Below are 10,951 nucleotides of genomic sequence, written 5' to 3'. Positions count from 1 at the left end.
TACTTGCATGTGCATGTGAGTGCATGCGGGTGTGTGTGAATGTATGTGTCTCAAAATGTGTGTGTGTGTGTGTGTGTGTGTGTCTGCGCATATATGCAGGCACACATGCTTCCTTGTGTGTCTTAAGGCAAAACAGATTCTTATTTCAGCGTGCATGTGCAGCTTTCTAAAAACAGTTAAATTTGAAACACTCACTATTCACTTTGGGCTTGCAGTGTGTCAGCAGGAGTGTATTTTATTAGCAAACGTAAGTGTGTGTTTTACGACATCTCAGCAGTGTAAAAATAAGACTGTCTCTCTCTCTCTGTGTGTATGTGTGTGTGTGTGTGTGTGTGTGTGTGTGTGTGTGTGATTTCCTTGGGGGAAGTAAGTTCTATTTAATCTGTCCTTGGCCCCACTTGATTTTTCCACTCACTGCCACATTGAAGGAGTCATCTCCCACTCATAAGTCTAAACACACACACACACACACACACACACACAAACTGGAGCTCTTCAGGTATAAATGATCCTCCAAATACCAAAGAGCCCAAATTGGCTCTAGATTGCAATAATCTATTTATGCTCCACATCCAGGACAGATTAAATTTTCTTATGTGCAGGTCTCAGGTTTTAGGAGCTGAAATGCAAGTTGTTGTTTTTTTTTTTGGGTTTTTTTGGATTAATAGGGTGGCCTTTAAACATCCAATAATATCCAATAGTTTGGATGTATAAAATAATATCCAGATAATATCCACCCCCGGGTTTTACGGTTATTTTGTGTTATGCAATGCAATTTATTTTAGCAAGGGCTTTAATTTCCTTTTGCAGTGAGCCTCGTTCCCAGTTGGACAAAAGGCAGTTATTTGTCTCAGAGGAATGAGGTTAAAGGGTTTCTTCAATTCCGGATGCATTTGCATTTCATTTTGTGCATTACATCTCTGTGTCAGAAAAGGTAAAGGGCAAGCAGACTGTTGGATTCAGCCCTGAATGGAAAAGAGATAGAACCGATTGAAAAAAAAAAAAAAACGTAATTTATTTTGTTATGTTTTATTATTATTTGGTGACAAAATAAGAGTCACATATGCGATCCAGAGGATTACCTCCACTATCCGTCATGACAAAAATTGTTAGGTTGCTCCTATTTGTAATTACAGAAGACTTGCATATATCGTTTTTAATCTTTAAGCTTGAATCTGGATGTATGTAGCTACTATTTCAGATCAGATGGGGCTTTTTGAACGTGATGAAGCAGTAAACAAAGCATATCATGCAGCTACATCGAGAAAACCAAGTAGTGCATACACTGGTTAAGCATGGTTAAAGCCACACAAAGGTGATTCCTAAAATTTGTGTTTGTCCACTTCGAGGATCCATGCATGTACACACACACACTCACACAGAAAGAAGGAAGAAGGAGTGGGAGGCATGGTATGACAAAGAGAGATGTAAAAACAGATAAAAATCAACAGAGGCAGAAGAAACTCTCCAAGGTCCGAGGTTTCGATGTGATTGCCACGAGGGCCACACAAAAGTGTGCGCACTCATGGCATGTAGGTCAAGATGTATTGGATGTAAGCAAGCATCAAACAGCATATGTTATCCTGTGTGTGGTGACTGAATTGCACAGATTTACATCAGAGTCCAATGTGGAGGCAATGAAGCAGAAGAGGAGCTGAAGGTCTAGCTGTGTTCAAGGTCAGTTCATACAGACTTCTGCTTTCTGCTGAAATGAGTGTGTGTGTGTGTGTGTGTGTGTGTGTGTGTGTGTGTGTGTGTGTGCCTATTGAGTGGATGAGTGGATGGTGTGCTCTCTGAGAGTTAGCACAATTAAGATAATGCATAAAGATGACAGTTGTTCTCATCAGAGTTATTAGTTTCCTATTTTTCATGAGTTTTTATTTGTTCGTTTTTTTATTATTATTATTATTTTTGTTTTCAGTTTGCATGTTTCAATTTGATTTTTATTAGTTTCAATATTAGTCTTACTTTTTTTTTTTTTTAGGTATTACAATCTATTTGTAAGCGCACAATACCGTTCCAATTAGTTTCATTTGTCTCTAAAGTCTACTTTTTGATTTTATATCAGTTAACTAAGATGTCTCTTCACACTTAAATGTAATTTTGAGTTTAGTTACCTTGGTTGTCCTAGGTTTCACTCTGTCCTCAGCTCCAGTAGACAGTTACATAAAGTCTGCATGGCACGGTTCCTCTCAGGAGAGCTGCAGCAGTCTGATGAGGTGCCTCTCGATGTGAAAATTAGGTGGTGCGGCTCTGTTTGGGAGCTGCACGCGGAGTGTTAATGATACTACAAGTCCCATAATCCTTTACGGCGACGTCGGCGTGTATTTTTTTTTTTCTCTATCCCACCTACTAGCGTACGCTCACAAGCAGAAGGAGAGAACAGTCCGCTCAGTGTTTATGTTCAGATGCTCCCAACAAAGGACAACGCGCAGCGGAGAGCCTGTCATTTAAAATAATGCACAGTGGATATTTTCTCATTCGCCGAGCACTTTTAACTTAGCACAGTAGGCGAACAACCACTGCAAACTCTCACTCGCCTCCTCTTTTTATGCGTATTTGTTGTTAATGTTTATTGCTGGTGGTGATAACCCTGGCTGGGGATTTTTTTTTTTTTTACCCAAAATTTGTCTTTTTGTGTGTGTTAACGCTAGCCTGGTAGAGCGTTAACGTTAGCTCTAGCCCGCTAGCCTCACCAAGTTGTGAAGCCAGCAGCTGGTGGACAGCCTAGCAGCCCTGTCTCTGTCCCTCAGCCACACCGGAGAGCTGGAACAAAAAGGACCTGACCGCTTACATCGCTGTGAGTACATGCTTTGTGATGGTAGTGACGATACTATCGCTGCGAAATGCACAGTGGCTGAAACGCTGGCATAGCCTCACGTTAGCCAGCCTCTACTGTCCGGTGTTAATTGTTCTCCCTGGTCCAGTCGTCACCTTTGTCCTGCCAGTCAGGCCGTGAGACCAGGAGGAAACCAAATGTTGTACGAGTGTGTTGTGTCAGCGCTTGGCATTTGTTAATGTCCCAGCACTCTGCAGGTAAGTCATCACAGTGCTATTCTGAGTGCTGATGCAAAGTGCTGATCTTTCTCAAGTGTCTCTCTTTCACATACACGCACGCACGCACGCACGCACGACTACACACGCACACATACACCTGTTTTTCCCCCTTACTTCAATCTCTGTGGAAATCAGCAGCTCTATAAAGATAAGACTGCTGGTGGAGAATGACTGTATCTGTGTGTGTGTGTGTGTGTGTGTGTGTGTGTGTGTGTGTGTGTGAGAGAGAGAGAGAGAGAGAGAGAGATGCAGGTATTAGTTTACATCAGTTCCAGTCTGCATGCTGACCTGTCATAGAGGGGGTGGCTGGGAAATGGAACATTGCCTGATAAGGAATTAAGCAAATGCACAGACTCTCGCCCTTACTGAAGCTTGATTGCCAGTTAATGACTCCCTCCCTCTCACCCCGCCTCCTCCTTTCTTTCTTTCTTTCTTTCTCTCTCTCTTTCTCTCTCCCTCCTCCAATCTCGCTGGCTCAGACCCGACCAGTCAACAGTGATGCGATAAGTCCAGCTGATAGAGATCTCGCTGTGACTTCCCTTTCCCGTGCTGGAAATGTCACGATGAAGACAGAGAGGCATTAACCCCATCTCTGCCTCGCTGCTGCTGCCGCTCGCCAGGATGCCTCGGGCTTCACTGGCATTGTCCTCTTGTCAGTGTGATGATTAATCAGGCTGGGAAACTCAGCTTTTTAGAAATGCTCGCTGTGGGGACCAGATGCCAGTGGATTCCACTTTGCCAGACAGTTTTTTTTTTTAAGAGTAAGACCTCCAGTGGACATGCCAGAGTTGCTAAAATTACCATTAATAAGGATAATTACCAGTGCTTATCTGGTGGCTGGTATGAGCAGAAAGTTGAAAGCCAAGCGGTTGCAGCACCGCTGTTTGGTAAAACAATATTATCCTGCCCTAGAGTGGGACAGAGAGTGCTTATTATATTATTATGCAGGCTATTTAAAGTCTGCATTTTCCCAATACTATAAATGGTGATAACTTCTAATGCAAAGTGTCTCATATGCACAGGTTTATCCATGTAAGAGAGAGTAGGGCGAGTGAGAGTGTCACTATGTGTGCATGTGCTTTGTGTGTGTGTTGGCTGCCTGTGTGTGTTTGCCTAGCATGGTTTAGAGTCTCAGTTTCAGGCAGGAAATCGGAGCTGATGGTGTCAGACAGGGAGCGGAGAGAGAGCTCTGATGTCTTAATGGAGGCTCAGTGCTGCCTGTATCCTTAGTAACTCGGTCTGTGGGGACACACAGCGAAGCCTCTCAGTCTCTGGCCTGGACAGTGTGCTGCTTCTGTCCATGAATGAAAAAAAGATATCCTCAAAGCTCCAGTTTCATTATTATTATTTTTTTTTATATATATATTTTGTACTTCAGTTGAAGGTTTACGTGGTCTTTTACAGGCTCAGCAAGTTTTATGACCCAGTTGGACCATGAAACCCATTTAAATACCCATAACAAAAGTGCAAAATTCTGGCTGTCAATCTGGAAAGATGGCTTTCTCTGTCTCAAGTTTACTTGTTGGAGACGGAAGAATTTGCTGAAGAGCATTAGGGCTTATTGCGTTCTTAAAAAGTTTGCAAAAAGAATCAATACATTTAAAAATTGTTTTGATAATAGACAGAAGCATCTGGTAGTTACAACTCCCTCCTGCCGATAATTACTCAGCAGATTAATTGACAATGAAAATCATCGTTAGTTGCAGCCCTGTTGTAAAAAGATTGGCAATGGATGGGAAGTCGAAACAAAGATATTCCCAAAATCTGTTGTAGAGCAAATAGAAATATTTCAAAAAACATTTGAGCTCATGTCAAAGACTTTAATTTCATTTTATAAAAGGTCCTGGTACAAGAAACAAGTTGAATCTGCAAAACAGTTACCATTTGGTGCTGTGTGTAAAAAGTTTTTGTTTGAGGAGTCTGTGCTGTAGACCAGTTCCAGAGAAGAATGTGCTTTGTTTTTCAGACTGATCTATCCTGTGGGTCAGACTGTGTCAATAGATCCACTTTCAGAGGTTACACACAACCACGTGCTTTCCTCACATGTCTCGTTTGTGATTTCTAGTCGGCATGGAGGGTAATATGTGGAGGATTTTTTTTTCTTTACAGATTACAGACATCGCACATGTGCAGATGGTCAAAAGCACTTTTTTTTGCAGTTATTACAAATCACTGTCCATGTGATGGTAATAGTCGATAAACAGCACAACAAAATATTTACCTTTGTGCAAATAGGGCTTTAGATTGTGTTCGGTGTGTTGGGGCTGTGTTGAACTCTACATTTGTTGAGCCTTAGTGGGATTTGCTCAAAGGAAATGGTGAACAGTTGGTGACTGGTGATTCAGTTCTCAGTGTTTAGTGGGTATGTTCGGGATTCAAACTAACAAACCAACAGCATGCCAAGTGGCTTTTCTCTGTGGGTGTGCATGTGTGCGTTTTAACTATCATAGTGTGTGTGTCTGTTGTGTACAAGAGAGTTTCATTTTGGACAGTGTGAGTGTTTATTTTTGTGTGCCCATGTGTCTGTGATGTGTGAGCTTCATCAGAGAGGGCCTCCGAGCTCGGCAGAGATCCGTGGGTGTAATCGTCGGCACAGTTCAGCAGCTTTCCCCCTGCTGTGTGTGAGGAGCTTGGCACCCTCCTCCCCGTCCGGCTTACGATCCGCTGGGCTGGTAAACAGGCTGAAGTTTGAGGAGGGAGATTATGTCTGTCATGGAAAGTGGGTCAGACAGTGGGCACGTTTTTATGGCCCCGTTTCTGCGAGGTACGGGAAGAAAAGGAGTGGAGGTATTAAATCAGCAGCGTTTTTCCACAGTGCTGCCGGGGACAAACTGGGCTCCGACAGTGCTTTCCCAGTCATATCACTGTCAGATTCCAAATCACTTTTTTCAGGGTGTTCTCCCTGCAGGTGATGCGGCCTGGGCACGAGGCTGTGAGTAGTGGCCCTGTGCATCCAAAAAGTTTTGACCAGTCCTAATTTGATTCATTTTAACAAATGAAGCACAGGTAGCTGGCAAGCGCTGCTTAAATAGCATTCAGTGAAAATAAAGCATATGCAATAAAATTACACTGAAGGTTATCATTGAACCCACTTTTTGAGATATTCTCATATTCTTAAACATATAAGCTGTAGTGATATGGATAGCTTTGAGCCAACATCCATTTGCCAGGTGGAACCAGTGGGTGAAACTCATCAGGTTTATTTGTTTTTTATGTTTATATTTTTTATTTTTAGATTTTGAAAGAAGGAGAAAGAGGGAATGACATGCAGCAAAGGGCTCAACTCTTGATTGAACCTGGGTTTTAAGGACACAGCCGTGATAAGTGGTGAGTGCTCTACCAGGTGAGCACTGGATGCCCCAAGTCAGGTTCATTTTTATAGTCGTTCAGCACAAAGCTGAATGACTATAATGTTTAAAAGGACTTTATACAAGCCTGCCTAGATCTACAGTCACAAATGATGCAATAGTGTACAAGCAGTAAGAAACAAGTAAGAGAGGCAAAGCATAGCGCAAGATACACGCCCTTGACCGAAAAGGAAAAAATAAAAAAAATCCAAATGTGCTTGTTTATGTTCATGTATGGATTAGCACTGCATCTAGCGAATATTTTCTTAATTGATTAATCTAACGATTATGTTTTCAATTAGTCAATCAGTCTAACGACTATTTTATTGATTATTGATTATCTTTAGATTATTAGATTAATATAACAATTTACCAAAAATGACTACAGAAAACTTTTCCTATTAATATTGCAACATTTTATTTTCTCATAAAAATAGAGCAGCTAGTATAGTGGGCAATATACAGGATTTTTGTTTGTTTTAATGCTCTTTCAAAAACATAAAAATAACATTATTCTTTTTCCTATTACTGTAAAGTAAACTAAAACCTTTTCAACTTGTTGAACTTACACATACAGTACAAACACACAGCTATTACAGCTATTACATCAATTTTATTGTAATTTTTATTCACATTATTTTATTCGTTTTTTACTTTTTTGATGTACAGGTATTTACGGTATTTCTTTCTTTAATGTTGACTACATTCTCTTGTGCTGCTGTATCAAATTGAATTTCCCCTAAGGGGGATCAATAAAGGTACATCTCATTTTACCTTATCTTACTGAACTCATAACAGACACATTTTGTGTCTCTGAGAATCAGTTTAGTGAGCGTGTATGGGAGAGAGTTGCTTGTAAATGCAGATAAGATTTGCAAACTGTGAAAACTGTATGAGATAAAAGTAAACACCATCTCTCTGTCCTCAGCCTGTCTCTTCCATAACCCTGATATGTTCATCTCTCTCTCTCTCTCTCTCTCTCTCTCTCTCTCTCTCTCTCTCTCTCTGCTACTCACGGTGGAAGTGTGTTGCCTGTTGTGGTTGTATGAAGCACAACATGTTGTGGTTGTGTGTTATTCTTGTATGAAGTATATTGATTTATGCTAACATTATCCTTGTGTAACATTAGTGATAAAAAGCAAACAGGACTGTCTTACCTCATCAGAAAGAGCTCAGCTGTCTTTCAGATGTTCTGCATAACTCTTGTGCTGCTGTGATAAGACATTTTAGACTTCTATAACTATAACTATGCTGAGCGTTTACCCACACTGCCTGATCTGAAAATACTCTCTTCCATACGAATCTGTGCAATCTCTGGATATATTTGCCATACCTGCGGATTGACCTGCACATCACTACTAGCCGTGGCTGGCTGACACTATCAACCTTAGACCTTCAGTGAAGAAAAAGGAAAAAAGAAAAAACCTTACTAGAAAAAAAAAAAACTGAACTGCTGTTCATGAACCAACTTCACATTGGAATGGAAACAAGGATGCTTGCAAATCTGATTGGCTGTTCAGCTGTGGCCAGTTTCTCACATTCATAAAGCTTGTTCACTGTCATTCAGCTTAATAGGAAATTAATGGACTTCCACTGACTTGTAGTCTGGCTGCATGGCAAAGAGATGGCAATTTGTCCTGGGTGGCAGTGATGCAGAAATGCTTCGATAGCTTGCGCAGTAACACAATAAATGCTGACACACCAGTGTTTCCCCCAGACTTTTATTCTTGAACTCCACATTGAAATCCATACTACTGCAAGGTAGTAGGGTGACTCATCCCGCACATTCAGTGATAGGAGAAACCCCATGACATACAGGGGCAGTATTACCTCGGAGTACAAGAGGACAGTGTGGCATACAGTAGACAGACTATACTTACCATTTGTCTTGTTCATCTCCATTTCTTCACACTCCACCATCCGTTCATCTTGAGCTCACTCTTCTTAAGGAACATTTGTCACAGGACTCATTTTTGACTCCACTCATGTGTTTGAAAGATGATTTTAATGGCCTGTCTGTGTTTTCAGGCAGTACAGGGGAAGAGTAGGGCTGCCCGTTAACAATTTGGAGAGTTATAATTGTCAAATAATCAGGATTTTTATTTTCTTGTAAAGAGAGACAGGATAGATGAGGTATAGAGAGAATGGATGATGATGAAACAAAAGCTGTACCAGATTTGATCCCACAGTATTGTGTTATAAACCTCTGAGCCTCTGGGACACTGTCTCTCAGTCTTCTCTCTCTCTGCTCATCCTCTCTCTTCATTGCCTTCCTCCTCCTCCTCCTCCTCCTCCCTCTCTCAGTCACCCAATCCTTCTTGATCTCTTCCCTGCCTAAGCTTCCCAGTCATTGAAAATAACACCAAGGCTTCTCTTTTGCTGCCAATACCTGAGTCAGAAAAACTGTGGAGGAAAAAATTAAACACAGTGGGGCTGTTCACCTCCTCGAAAAAGCTGTTAGGGAGTTCACCGTTCTGTTTGGCAAGTTTATTACCTTAACGTTAAGTCGGCTGAATTCATGAATAGGATCCTTACAGTGTTTCCCCTAAGTTGTTGGGGGTGGGGTCATGTAACATTTTTAAAAAGCCTGGCTTGATTTTTTTTTTTTTTTTTCCCACCACTGCCCAAAAAAATAATTTGAACTGTCTGTAAGTCAGTGTCAAACCACCACATTCTAAATGTTATTTGCATAAGAACACAATTCAAATGATTAGGACATAAATGATTGTATTTTTATCTTTAAAAAAACCTTGGCATTAGTAGTTTTAATTATGCATTATAAAATGCTTAGAATTGGGTGTCAGGAAGTTAAACACACGATAAATCCTTCTCTAACATCGACTTTAGCCTATATTGCTGTGAAAACATGAACTAATAGCTCCTTCAAAAATCTGTATTTATTAAAGTTTCTGACGTGGGTAACATTCAGTTCTGTTGTTTTTATGACTGGTTTGTGTGTCATCTGTGACAGTGCTTCCGTTACTCTCTTTAAATAGCACATCAGGTAACATTATTTCATACAAACACCGAAGGCGGACGTGCATTCATTGTTGTTAAGACAGCAGCGGAGGAAGTCACAGAGCTGAATTGACATCAGTGTAAAAAGGAGAACCAGCACGATGGGACTTTGCCAATGCAAGTTATTTTTTCCTAGAAGGGCGATGGGATTTTTAATTGTCTTACATTCATTCTCTACAGCCTCTCCCTAATGTTAACCATAACCATTTTATGCCTAACCCTAACCTTAACCTAATCTCGACCACAACCTTAACCAGTAAGCCAAAATAACCAACCAAAATTTAAAAAAATTCTGTCACCTTCACAGGAACCCACCCCAAGCCAATGGTAAGGGAAACACTGCCTTAAATGTTGGTCCTGAAAAAAAATGCTGTATGTTAACAAATTGACACTATGGCAAGGCTAAATACATGCTGTCCATCAGCCATGGAAGCAAATGTTCATTTTTACTATTTTACCAGCCACCTAGATTTTCAGTAGAGCAGGACCGCCAGATGGTAATTTGTTACCTACCAAAGGAAGGTAACTTTACAGATGCAGCTTCCATCTATCAGAATTTGGCTGGTGGCCGCTGTTTATCTCCCACCTTGAACGATGCTGGCTTGGCACCTAAGAGACAAAACGGCCTGTTAATTTTTCATCTTTCCATTGTGGCTTTGTGAAATGGTTTTTCAGCACGTCTGTTTAGCTCCAGAGCTCGACTGCTCTCACTGTTTTGTTGTGAGGGCAGTAATTTCCCTTTATGTTGTCTGAATGCTAGATGTTTACAAGCAGAAGTTGAAAGCCATATTGAGGTTAAACATGAAAAGTGAAACAAAGGTGTTTATACTTCACCTTGTCCACTGAAAGATCAGTGGAAGTGGCCTCTCAATGTGTGGGCTCTCAGTATTTGGCAGTGAGACAGCGGACAAACTGTGAAGGTGTGTTTTTGTGTGTTGGTGTGTGTGGTTCCCCAGATTCTATCACTGCAGTTTCTCTGCTGTATAGCATGTCTGTATGGCTGAATGCAACTGAAAGCGAACTCATAAGCTGCCACTTTCTCTTTCATCTATACACATGCACGTGCAAGACGCACATTCACATGCACACACAGCCCTGTGATTATGAACCCCCACCCCCCATGCGTGATTGCCATTTCCTGCTTCACATTACCTCCCTTCCTGTGTCAAATGAGCTTGTGCACATACACACACTTGCATAAATGAACGGTCTAGTCTGTAACCTGTTGAGGCTGTGGCTTTCCCAAAGAGCACTGCTTTTCTGTGACTAAGGGGAAAGACAAGGCAACAACTGTTGAGAGTTAAAAGTCTGTCAGACAATCAAAAATTAACCCACAGGGTGCCCGTATGTAAAAGTGCTCGAAGAATTTTTTATCCCTTGAATCTAAATAATGAACACAAAAGGCAAAGCTGTCAAGAGTGTTCTGAATCATAAACCATAAGTATCTTGTAGCTTGAAAAGGTCTAAGTTTGAAAAGAGTTAGAGGATAGTTGTAATTATTGCTAAACTCCTAGGTAAACCCATCTTTC

The 10,951-nt window shown here is 41.1% G+C and overlaps 1 protein-coding gene across 1 annotated transcript in view; it reads left to right on the top strand.

The window, feature by feature from the left end:
* Positions 1-2,384: 2,384 nt before the first annotated feature.
* peli1b (pellino E3 ubiquitin protein ligase 1b) overlaps positions 2,385-10,951 on the top strand; it is a 51,874-nt gene continuing 43,307 nt past the window's right edge. The window contains exon 1 of the mRNA XM_030070128.1: positions 2,385-2,800. The gene's annotated coding sequence lies outside the window, so the exon portion shown is untranslated. The remainder of the gene's footprint in view (positions 2,801-10,951) is intronic.

The sequence above is a fragment of the Myripristis murdjan genome, chromosome 15, assembly GCF_902150065.1.
Source record: "Myripristis murdjan chromosome 15, fMyrMur1.1, whole genome shotgun sequence".
Lineage (NCBI taxonomy): Eukaryota > Metazoa > Chordata > Actinopteri > Holocentriformes > Holocentridae > Myripristis > Myripristis murdjan.
Note: the sequence above shows the minus strand (reverse complement) of the source record. Positions and strands in the feature narration are given on the sequence as shown.